Here is a 12,500-nt window from a genome sequence, read left to right on the forward strand (position 1 = left end):
GTTTCAACCAATTGAGTGTTGCCATGTAGACACCATATCCATATCCCAAGGGATAGCCTATCTTGATATTTTCTCTCTCTTTTTGTTCATCTTTTCTTGCTTGTTTGTTTCCTAAACAATTTTTTTTTTTTAACTATTCTAAAGTTCTACTTACATAGACCGGAGAGTGGTCAGTGACGTCTCATGCTTAACTCATATGCGGAATATACTCTTAAAAATAACATAAATGTCAAAAACATAAAAAAAAAATAACTTTTTTTTCTGGAGAACACCGTCATGCTAAAATTTAAAATAAAAACAAATACAAAATAATTTAAAACATATGAAATGGAAGACAAACTATTCTATCATAAATCTAGAAATTTAAATATGCATCTACCCTATATACGTGCCATGATCTCCGTTTGTGATGTCGCTGTCATTCGTATATGGACGCCTTGTCTTTACTTGAAAAATGATGTGGCACACGACCTGCGTATTCCGAAGAATACTTAGTAAGTCACTTCACTATAGGGGCCATGCTAAATGCAAACACATGTAAATATGCTCTAGGGACCTATCTCTATCTCATACTAGGGGTGGCCTCTAGTCCGGACTAACTATGGGTGTGTAGTACTTCCCTATACACGATCCACACGTGCGAGTGTGAATCTCCAAGTGGTTCACACCTCCTGGATCCATCATTGTCGAACTAGCTGTTCGTAACGATGTTCGGAGGTCACCAGATCCCTAGGTGTCATGCTCAACATGATCACCATCATTATCATACCATGAGCGTCCACACTCATCATCATAAAGGGGAAGTATCCCGATGCTTATGTACAGACAACATGCATGAAGTCCCTCTAGTTCTCATTTTAAACATCTTTATGATACAACCCTCGTGAGGATTCAAATTTTATTTCTTTTAGATTTTATGTTTGAGATTTTATTTTACTGCAAAAAATGAAAAGATATTATGCTATGCATTTATTCTCGCCAGAAAAGGTGCTCAATTTCTGACAAGAAAGTTATTATCTTAATGGAAACTTATGAGACCCTTTATATTCCTATGTTCAACCATTCTCTTTCCTTAAAAATGATTTTTGCTCTTCAAACTCGCCTTATGTGTCCGAGGGTGTCTGAAAGAACGAGAAAATTGAGAGTGTTAGAGGGGAAAGCATGTGGGTTGGTTTGCTGGTTTCTCGGTGAGTTCTCAAAACATTGGGGTTACTGTTTTGGAGGAAGAATGGAGTAGAAATGAAGTATCGACGTCGAGATCGTTGCGTCGAAGAAGGTTGATTGTCAGAATCGAAGAAGGTGCGCTACTTGACCGTCGTCGAAATCGGAAGTGGAGAAGATGGCGTTGTTGATTAGGGTTTTGTTGTCTGGCAGGTAAGGAAGACGACGGGTCAGATTTGGGTTGCGTTTCACATTCGGCCTCAAACCCAGCCCATAGATGAACGCGGGCTGCGTTCGTTTCGCCCAACACCGATCCAGCAGACGCACGCCTGTAGCGTGCTTTCCTAGCTTCACACGCATACTCACGGCTCGACTCGCACATGGACGAGGTCAACTCGGCTCCATCGCTCGTCAGCTTGTTGGCTCGGGTGTTGGCTCAGAAGTTCGGCATAATGGCTCGGTATCCACAATATATCGATTCATAGGTTTTCGGCCCTTCCGAGTCGTTTCTGCCCTTATTTTTACCATCTAAGGTCAATATGGTTCCTAATCGTCAAAGACAAATTGTGTTGGGAGTTTATTTTGATAAATAGCATGAGATTTAGCTAGGGTAGGTTATGAAAGGTCCCTAAATTTTTATGTGGTTATTATAGCATGTAATTAACCGTTGGAACAAGGCCATCGAAGTAAGTGTCCTTACTGTTGTAGTTAGCTTACTACGTGTTGTATGATGGTGCATGCCCTGTGGCCCCTGCATGCACCATATTTTATGTGATATGACTATATGATGTATGAATTATATGACTGTTTACGGTATGAAAAGTTATGGATTATGTTGACTCAGACTGTCTACGCTATGAAAAGTTATGGATTATGTTGACTATTGATTGCTATGAAAAGTTATGGATTATGTTGACTATTGATTGTTAATGCTATGAAAAGTTATGGATGATGTTGACTGTTGACTGTTTATGCTATGAAAAGATAGTTGATCTACTAGTATTATATGCCATGAAAATGTTGATCGAGTCATGTCATGAAATGCTTATGGAACTGAATGTACTTTTATGCTATGTAATATGCCACATAATGTAAGTTATGTGATATGTCATGCAATGTAAGAAACATATATGTGATGTTAACAATGCTTATGTAATGCCATGTTAGGTATGTTAAGGGACCTCATGCATATATGTATGTCATTTGCATCGGGATACTTCCCCTTGATGTTACGAAAGAATGAAATACGATATTCATGTTCGCCATGATATCATGCGGGCCCTTTTCTATTCTGTGGTGTCCGACGACGTGTAATACGTTATGTCCGACCAAGCCAAACCCAAGGGGTACGTATACGAGCCCGCCTGGTGGGTCCATGTGCGCGTACATGGGCCGTGTGTGAAGGAGTACCACGCATCCAACCCTACCCGGAATAGAAAAGCGCCCAAGGGCATGTAAAGTTTACGAAAAGTTAGGTCCCACTCATATATTGCATGTGTTTGCATTTCTAACCCCAACAGTAGGGTGACTTACTGAGTATTTTATAAAATACTCAAGCCACGTGCCACCTACATTTTTCAGGTAAATGCAAGGTGCCAATGTACGGTTGACGGTGGAGCTGAGGATACCATGAAAGTAGATGAGGGACATTTTTAGTAGTTTAAGTTATTTGACTATTTTAAGTTAAAGCATTGAAGATTGTCTTATTTACATTTGTTTTGAATTCAGTTATTTGACTATTTTAAGTTAAACAACCTTGTTTTATTTAGATTTGTTTTTAATTCAGTTACAAGGTTTATTTTTGGAGGTAGGTTTGTTTTGGATTCTTGAACCTTTCTAATTTATGATATACTCTATTGTGTTTTGGAAGGTTATCTATGACGAGCTCCTGCGTAGTGATTATGCATGTGAGTGACGTCACTAATTAGGTCTAGAAAATGAAGGGCTTTACAACCCTAGTCTCATCTCTATATTACATGTAGTAATACATACTTATTAGATATTTATAATCAAATGCATCAAACACATCAAGTACATCATGCATCACATATAACAAACGTATGCCATCATACATCTACATCATAGCTCATACATCATCACATAATTCACGTATGACATCTGTAACGACCTGGGAAAGAAAGAAAGAAGAAGAAGAAGAAAAAAAAAAAAAAAAACTCAGTCGCCGGAAAACCCGCAAGTTTTCCGGCGACTGCCGAGTTTCGCGGAACCCACGCTAAACGACGGCCATAGCACGCCCAGCCTTCAGCCCACGACTCCCAGCACCATCAACATACCTGCAAAGAGAGAAAAGACAGAAACTACGAGAGAGAGAGAGAGAGAGAGAGATTTCGGAAAAAAAAGTCGGCGAGTGTCCAGTTTCTCTGACGAACCTTCAAACCACCCTCAAACCAACACCAAACGACCTGTTACCACCACGAGAAGGATCCCTAATGAAAGCATGATAACTCAAGGTGCGTTTTGTGCTTTTTTGTAAACGTCGTCGTCGGTAACCGAGGTCGGAAAATTGGGTTTTTCCTAATCGTTCATAGATCTGTGGTTCTAGGGACCTTTAGGCCATAAAACTTTCAGAAAAGAAAGAAGGACAACAAATAAAGAGGAAGAGGAAGAGAGAGGACCGAAATCGGCAACGAAAACGCCGCGGGAAGGAGAGAGAAAACTCGCTGGAAAATCAGCCGAATTCGGGTAAGGAAGACGAGATCCACGGATCCGGGTCAACCCGAACTCAGAACCCGAGAGGGTCAGCCCATTCTTTCCCTCGGCCTCTACCTTCGGCCCAGCCCAACTACAGCGGCCCAAATCTCAAACTAGCCCAGAAGTGACGATTCAGTTGAACCAACCCGAGACCAGACCCACGGTCCAATCGAGCTGGCCTGCAACCCAAAAAACTTTCAGCCCAGCCCAATAAGCCAAGGCCCAACGATAGTCTTGGCCCAGTAGCCTCCGCAGCCCGCGACTCGGACCATGACCCGAACCGGACTGCGACCCGCGCTTCGACCCGACGTTATCGCACAATGTGGCTCGCTCTGCTGCTGCCATGTGTCACATAGCGGCGCAGGCGGTCCCTCGGCTCGGCTCGGCGCAAACGGCTCGGGCTCCTTCTGGCTACGCTCCGGTGGCTTCCAGCGGCTATTCGGCTCGGCTCACCTGTTTTCAGCCCGATTTCCACTGTTTTGACCCTCCCGGATCTGTTTTCGACCTCGAGTAAAGTATCCGAGGCCGTTTTAGGGCCGTATTTCACATTTATTGAATTATAGGGAAATTAATTGTGAAATACTAATGGAAAGTGGTGAATGGTGTGATAGGAAACAAACCCCGGCGACGTAGGAAGTAGCTCTCACGGAACGGGAGCTTACGTTTAGCTATTTAGGGAGTATTTCGGCCAAGGCCAACCAAGTAAGCGGCCTTACTATAGGATAGACTAAAAAAATTGTATGAGTTATGATGATGTGTGGATTACAATGCTTGATATGTGCAGTATATACATATTTTGATGAATGACACTTGATATGTTTGATGCACTTTGTGGCATTATGATTGCATGATGTTTACCTTAATATGATGATGTTTTCCATATTGAGCATGCTAGATGATGATGAGTGCCATATTGCATCATGTCGTTAGATCGACATAGGACACAACCCTAAGAGCGTGAAAATGATATTAATATAAATATTCACGAGTATGTGTTACCTAGAGTAACAAGAGATGAGACTAGAGGGTTGTGTCAGAAGAGACATTATGATGGATTTAGAGGGACCTCATGCATATTGTATGTTCATAAGCATAAGGCTACTTCCCCTAGAGATGATGAGCGCGGACGCGCACCTTATGATGAGCGCGAATGCGCACAGGTGCGAATGCACACAGATGAGGGTGTTCATGAGGCGCATGACACTATGGGGTTCCGCTGACCTCTGGACGTCGTTACAGATTAGCTTGACCAGAGGGTCCAGGGGGCGTGCGAGCGCCCTGGGGATTCACACTCGCACGTGTGAGTCGTGTGTAGGGAAGTACTACACATCCAATTTGTCCGAGACTGGAGGCCACCCCTAAGATGATTAGAGATAGGTCCTTAATTCATGATTGCATGTGTTTGCATTAGCATGACCCCTATAGTGGGGTCAGTTACTGAGTATTTCTTCGAAATACTTAGGCCGTGTGCCATATTGTTTTTCAGGTAAAGGCAAGGCTCCCATGTACGGTTGACGGTGGCATCGTGATCAGAGACTGTGGCGCGTGCATAGGATAGTTGCATATTTAAAATTCCTAGTCTTGGTTAGGATAGGGCGTTTGCATTTCATTCATTTATATTATTTAATTTGTAATCGATTTTTTTAATCCTTTTGAGCTCCAGCATGATGTTTGAAACACGTAAGTCCGGTAGTGTTTTCCAATGTTTGAACGTAATCTGAAGTTTTAAATTTTTCCGCTAATAAAGATGAGCATTCTTAGATTTTTATTCTGCATTAGAGATGAGCATGAGACGTTAGTGGCGACTCTAAATATGTGGAAATTTAGGGACGTTACAGTTGGTATCAGAGCTCTAGATTTTAGATTCTGTAGACTAGCCTATGATGTAGGCTTGGCACGCTCCACGGTCCCAACGTCGATGCCCCGTCACCGTCAGGTACGCCTTGCATAAGATAAGAAAAGAGAAACATTTTAAAACTCGCATGCATTTTTATGTTGACACTATTGAAATGGTTGTGATATTTCACGTATTTATTTAAGAGTATGATGTGATGTCTTGCATGCTGAGTAATTTTGTCGGTAGTATGATATGATGTTTAGTATGATGAATGTTTACTTCTTTGGCGTTACAATGTATTGTATTGTGTGTATATTGTTATTTATATATATGCATAGTATTAAGGCCTTAGACTTAAGCAACTTTATATTGGTTTATAGAACCATGCCTAGAGGATGAGGAAGAGGATGGGGAAGAGGAAGAGGAAGACGAGGATGGGAGCAACCCCGTCGTAGAGAAGTAGGACGAGGTGTGGCAGTAGAGGGCCCACCTCAAGAAAGATCAGAGACTGGGCCGGTAACAGTTACGCTGCCCCCAGTCTTACCATCAGTTGAGCTACCTCCTCTAGCTCCACTACAAGCTGAGCCTCCACCACAAGTAGAACCTCCATCCCAGCCTACCCTACCACTCCAAGTCGCACCTGAAGCTGCACCCCCAGCGGGTGGAGTAGATGCTAATACTAGGTTCATGTGTGACTCCATCCAAGCCCTAATTCAAACCTTGGTAACCAATCAGCAAGCCAATCTACAACAGGCCCAGGCACAGGTGTTGGTACAGGCACAGGCACAGGCCACTGCTCAGACCAATGCCCCAGTAAACCGTCCACAACCTGTTAGATGTTCAAACTGGATAAGGGACTTCAAGAGATACGACCCTCGACCATTCACTGATTTCTTAGTAGACCCCATAGAAGCCCAAATGTGGATTGCAGCGATGGAAACTACCTTTGAGACTATGGAGTGCCCAGAGAACCAAAAGGTCGCCTATGCAACCTTCGTCCTACAAAAGAACGCAGAGATATGGTGGAGAGATAACAAAACCCTTCTTAACCCAGAAGGGGGACCGATAAACTGGGAACGATTTAAGGAGGCCTTCCTTAAAGAATATTATCCTAAGTCAGAGCGACTTAAAAGACAGCAGGAGTTTGCCCACCTGGTACAGGGCGGACTCACAGTGGAGAAGTACAACCGAGAGTTTAAGAGACTCAAGAGATTTGCACCGTCCATGGTGGACACTGAGGAAAAGATGACAGAGAAATTTGTATTGGGTTTGGAACCAAGAATCCGCCGCATGTTGAAGGCGTTCAACCCAAAGACCTATGAGGAAGCCTTGAGAACTGCCAAGGCTTTAGAGAAACCAAAGGATGAGAAACGACGTGAAGAGCCAGTTATAATTGAGCAGAAGCGTCCTCATGTATCAGGAGGCTCTGACCGTCCACCACCAGCACGTAGGCACCGTTCCAATAACAGACCCGCTCCTAGATGGGATGAGCGACGCCCTCCCCGACGTACTGACAGGAACCCCGGGAATCAAGATGGGGCTAGAGGGAGGAGAGAGGAAGGGTGCACTATCTGTGGAAGACTACACGGTGGAAGGTGCATGGCTGGCAGCCGAGCGTGTTATAGATGTGGTCAAGAGGGGCACATCGCCATGAACTGCACGGCCGGAAACGCTGCAGCACAAGCAAACCCGCCCAGAGTAGTAGAGTAAACGGATCAACCAGCACCACCGCGAGCTCAAGCTAGGGCCTACGCGTCAACTAGCAAGGACACTAGGAGGTCCGATGCCGTGGTGATAGGTACACTATCCATTTTAGGTCATTTTGCTTTTACCTTATTTCATTCTGGTTCCACGCATTCCTTTATTTCCATGCCTTTTGTTGTACAAGCAGGGTTCGAATTAGAACCCTTATTGCATGAAATGTCTGTAAGCACCCCTGCGGGGGTAGACTTAGTATCTAGGGATAGAGTAAAGGATGGCCAAGTAATCATAGGGAACCAAACTTTAAGCGTTGACCTGATGGTGGTAAACATGACAGATTTCGACGTCATACTAGACATGGATTGGCTAGCTGAAAACCGAGTTAGTATAGACTGTCACAAAAAGGAAGTAAAATTTTCACCACCGACAGGACCTACCTTTAAATTTAAAGGCACAAATACCGGGATTACCCCCAAGGTAGTCTCGATGATGAAAGCAAAGAGGTTAGTCCAACAAGGTAGATGGGCTATATTAGCATGTGCTGTAGACGTAAGAGGAAAGGAAAAGACCCTAGTAAACGTGCCAATAGTAAATGAGTTCCCGGATATATTTCCGAACGACTTACCTGGAATACCCCCTTCCCAGGCGGTTGACTTCGTCATCGCACTCGAGCTGGGAACTGGGCCTATTTCCAAAGCACCCTATCGCATGGCGCCAGCAGAGTTGAAGGAACTCAAGGCGCAATTGCAAGACTTACTAGATAAAGGATTCATTCGACCTAGCGTGTCCCCCTGGGGAGCGCCAGTGTTGTTTGTTAAGAAGAAAGATGGATCGATGTGTATGTGCATCGATTACAGAGAGCTAAACAAGAGAACCATAAAAAACAAATATCCTCTGCCTAGAATGGAAGACTTGTTTGATCAACTCAGAGAGGCAACAGTATTCTCTAAGATAGATCTTCGGTCTGGTTACCACCAAATTAGGATTAATGAAAAAGACGTACCAAAAACAACGTTTAGGACAAGGTACGGTCACTATGAGTTCGTAGTGATGTCATCTGGCCTCACCAATGCCCCAGCTGTGTTTATGGAGTTAATGAACCAGGTATTCAAAGAATGCCTAGACATGTTCGTGATTGTGTTTATTGACGACATCCTCATATACTCAAAAACAGACCTAGAGCACGAGGAACACCTCCGAAAAGTCCTAACCACCCTAAGAGAGCACAAGTTGTACGCCAAGTTCTCCAAATGCGAATTTTGGTTACGACAAGTCTCTTTCCTAGGACACGTGGTGTCAAAGGACGGAATATCTGTAGATCCCACCAAGATCAAAGCGATCACAAAGTGAGAACGCCCCACTACGGTAACGGAAGTAAGGAGTTTCCTAGGATTGGAGGGATACTATCGAAGGTTCATGCAGGACTTCGCTAAAATATCCTCGCCTTTAACAAAAAAAGGGGTACCATTTAGATGGGATGAGGCTTGTGAGGCAAGCTTCCAGAACCTAAAAGAGAGATTTGTAACCGCCCCGGTACTCATAGTACCCGAGAGCTCAGAAGGATATGTGATCTATAGTGATGCCTCCATGAAAGGACTAGGATGTGTGTTAATGCAACATGACAAGGTTGTCGCATACGCATCTCGTCAACTTAAGAAATATGAAAAGAACTACCCTACCCACGACATAGAGTTGGCCACTGTAGTGTTCGCGCTGAAAATCTGGCGACATTACTTGTATGGCGAGAAAACCCAAATTTTTACCGACCACAAAAGTTTGAAATACTTCTTCACCCAGAAAGAGTTAAACATGAGGCAGAGAAGGTGGTTAGAATTGGTGAAGGATTATGACGTAGATATCCAGTACCACCCTGGAAAAGCAAATGTGGTCGCAGATGCCTTAAGTAGGAAGACGGTCCACTCGTCGGCCCTCATTACGATGGAAGTTAGGGTACAAAGAGAGTTCGAGCGAGCCAACATAGCTGTAGCGACCGAGGGAGTCATAGCACAGCTGGCCCGACTCACGGTACAACCTACGCTTAGGCAGAGAATTATTACCTCCCAACGAGAGGATTCTAATCTACAGAAAGTCCTAGGACAACTAGTCGAAAGTCCAGTAGATGGATTTTCGAAGTCATCAGATGAAGGACTATTGTATCAGGGACGCTTATGTGTTCCGACAATAGAAGATTTAAGGAAGGAAATACTGATGGAAGCTCACAACTCGCCATTTGCCATGCATCCAGGAGGTATTAAGATGTACCAAGATTTAATACAACACTTTTGGTGGAAGAGCATGAAGAGGGATGTGGCCGGGTTTGTGAGCAAGTGCTTAGTTTGTCAACAAGTGAAAACTCCAAGACAAAAGGCGGCAGGGTTGTTGCAGCCCCTAAGCATACCGGAGTGGAAGTGGGAAAACATAGCGATGGACTTCATAGTAGGTTTACCCAAAACGCCCAAAGGCTATACAGTGATCTGGGTAGTTGTCGATAGGTTGACCAAGTCGACACACTTTCTACCTGGGAAGGTTACATATACAGTTGACAATTGGGCACAATTGTATGTGAAAGAAATAGTAAGGCTACATGGAGTCCCAGTGTCATAGTGTCGGATCGGGATCCACGCTTTACGTCAGCATTTTGGCGTGGACTTCAAAAAGCACTGGGTACCCGCCTCGACTTTTGTACCGCCTTTCTCCCCCAAACAGATGGACAAACGGAGCGTTTAAACCAAATTCTAGAGGACATGCTACGCGCTTGTGTACTAGATTTTAAGGAAAGTTGGGATTCCAAACTCCACCTGATGGAATTCTCGTATAACAACAGTTTCCAAGCAACGGTTGGAATGACACCGTTTGAGGCCCTGTATGGGAAACGGTGTAGGTCCCCACTATGTTGGGACGAAGTAGGAGAGAGAGAATTAGTAGGACCCGAGTTGGTTCGACTCTCCAATCAGGCTGTCCAGAAAATTCGAGCGAGGATGCGTACCGCTCAAAGTAGACAAAAAAGCTACGCCGATGTAAGGCGTAAAAGCCTGGAGTTTGAGATAGGGGACCTAGTATTCCTCAAGGTGGCACCTATAAAGGTGTGTTAAGATTCGGACATAAGGGCAAGTTAAGTCCTAAATTCATTGGACCATTCGAGATCCTAGAGCGAGTTAATCCGGTAGCGTATAAGTTAGCCCTACCTCCAGCCCTCTCAGGAGTACATGATGTATTTCACGTGTCGATGTTGAGGAAGTACATTACGGACCCTATCCACGTAATAGACTATGAACCACTCCAACTCATTGAAGATTTGAGCTACGAGGAAAAACCAGTAAGAATCTTAGCTAGAGAAGTAAAAACTTTACGCAAGAGGAGAATTGCGTTCACCACAGTGAGGACGAAATAAGAGAGAAATAACCCGAGTTGGTATAAGAGTTTGAAGACTTTCGAGGACGAAAGTTTTTTTTAGGGGTAGATAATGTAACGACCCGGGAAAGAAAGAAAGAAAGAAAGAAAGAAAAAAAAAACTCAGTCGCTGGAAAACCCGCAAGTTTTCCAGCGACCGCCGAGTTTCTCGATGGCCACAGCACGCCTAGCCTTCAGCCCACGACTCCCAGCACCATCAGGATACCTGCAAAGAGAGAAAAGACAGAAACTACGAGAGAGAGAGAGAGATTTCGGAAAAAAAAGTCAGCGAGTATCCAGTTTCTTCGACGAACCTTCAAACCACCCTCAAACCGACACCAAACGACCTGTTACCACCACGAGAAGGATCCCTAACGAAAGCACGATAACTCAAGGTGCGTTTTGTGCTTTTTCGTAAATGCCGTCGTCAGTAACCGAGGTCGGAAAATTGGGTTTTTCCTAATCGTTCATAGATCTGTGGTTCTAGGGACCTTTAGGCCGCAAAACTTCCAGAAAAGAAAGAAGGACGACAAATAAAGAGGAAGAGAAAGAGAGAGGACCAAAATCGGCAACGAAAACGCCGCGGGAAGGAGAGAGAAAACTTGCCGGAAAATCAGCCGAATTCGGGTAAGGAAGACGAGATCCACGGATTCGGGTCAACCCGAACCCAGAACCCGAGAGGGTCAGCCCATTCTTTCCCTCGGCCTCTACCTTCGGCCCAGCCCAACTACAGCGGCCCAAACCTCAATCCAGCCCAGAAGTGACGGTTCAGTTGAACCAACCCGAGACCAGACCCACGGTCCAATCGAGCCGACCTGCAACCCAAAAAAATTTCAGCCAAGACCAATAAGCCGAGGCCCAACGATAGTCTTGGCCCAGTAGCCTCCGTAGCCCGCGACCCGGACCACGACTCGAACCAGACTGCGACCCGCGCTTCGACCTAATGCTACCGCACGACGTGGCTCGCTCTGCTGCTGCCACGTGTCACATAGCAGCGCAGACGGTCCCTCGGCTCGGCTCGGCGCAAACGGCTCGGGCTCCTTCCTGCAACGCTCCGGCGGCTCCTCCAGTAGCTTCCAGCGGCTATTCAGCTCGGCTCACCTGTTTTCAGCCCGATTTCCACTGTTTCAACCCTCCCAGATCTGTTTTCGACCCCGATTAAGGTATCCGAGGCCGTTTTAGAGCTGTATTTCGCATTTATTGAATTATAGGGAAATTAATTGTGAAATACTAACGGAAAGTGGTGAACGGTGTGATAGGAAACAAACCCCAACGACGTAGGAAGTAGCTCTCACGGAACGGGAGCTTACGTTTAGCTATTTAGGGAGTACTTCGGCCAAGGCCAACCAAGTAAGTGGCCTTACTATAGGATAGGTTAAAAAAATTGTATGAGTTATGATGATGTGTGGATTACAATGCTTGATGATATGTGCAGTATATACATATTTTGATGAATGACACTTGATATGTTTGACGCACTTTGTGGCATTATGATGAGTATGATGATTGCATGATGTTTACCTTAATATGATGATGTTTTCCATATTGAGCATGCTAGATGATGATGAGTGCCATATTGCATCATGTCGTTAGATCGACATAGGACACAACCCTAAGAGCGTGAAAATGATATTAATATAAATATCCACGAGTATGTGTTACCTAGAGTAACAAGAGATGAGACTAGAGGGTTGTGTCA

The sequence above is a fragment of the Cucurbita pepo genome, chromosome 11 (assembly GCF_057944985.1).
Source record: "Cucurbita pepo subsp. pepo isolate OVF chromosome 11, ASM5794498v1, whole genome shotgun sequence".
Lineage (NCBI taxonomy): Eukaryota > Viridiplantae > Streptophyta > Magnoliopsida > Cucurbitales > Cucurbitaceae > Cucurbita > Cucurbita pepo.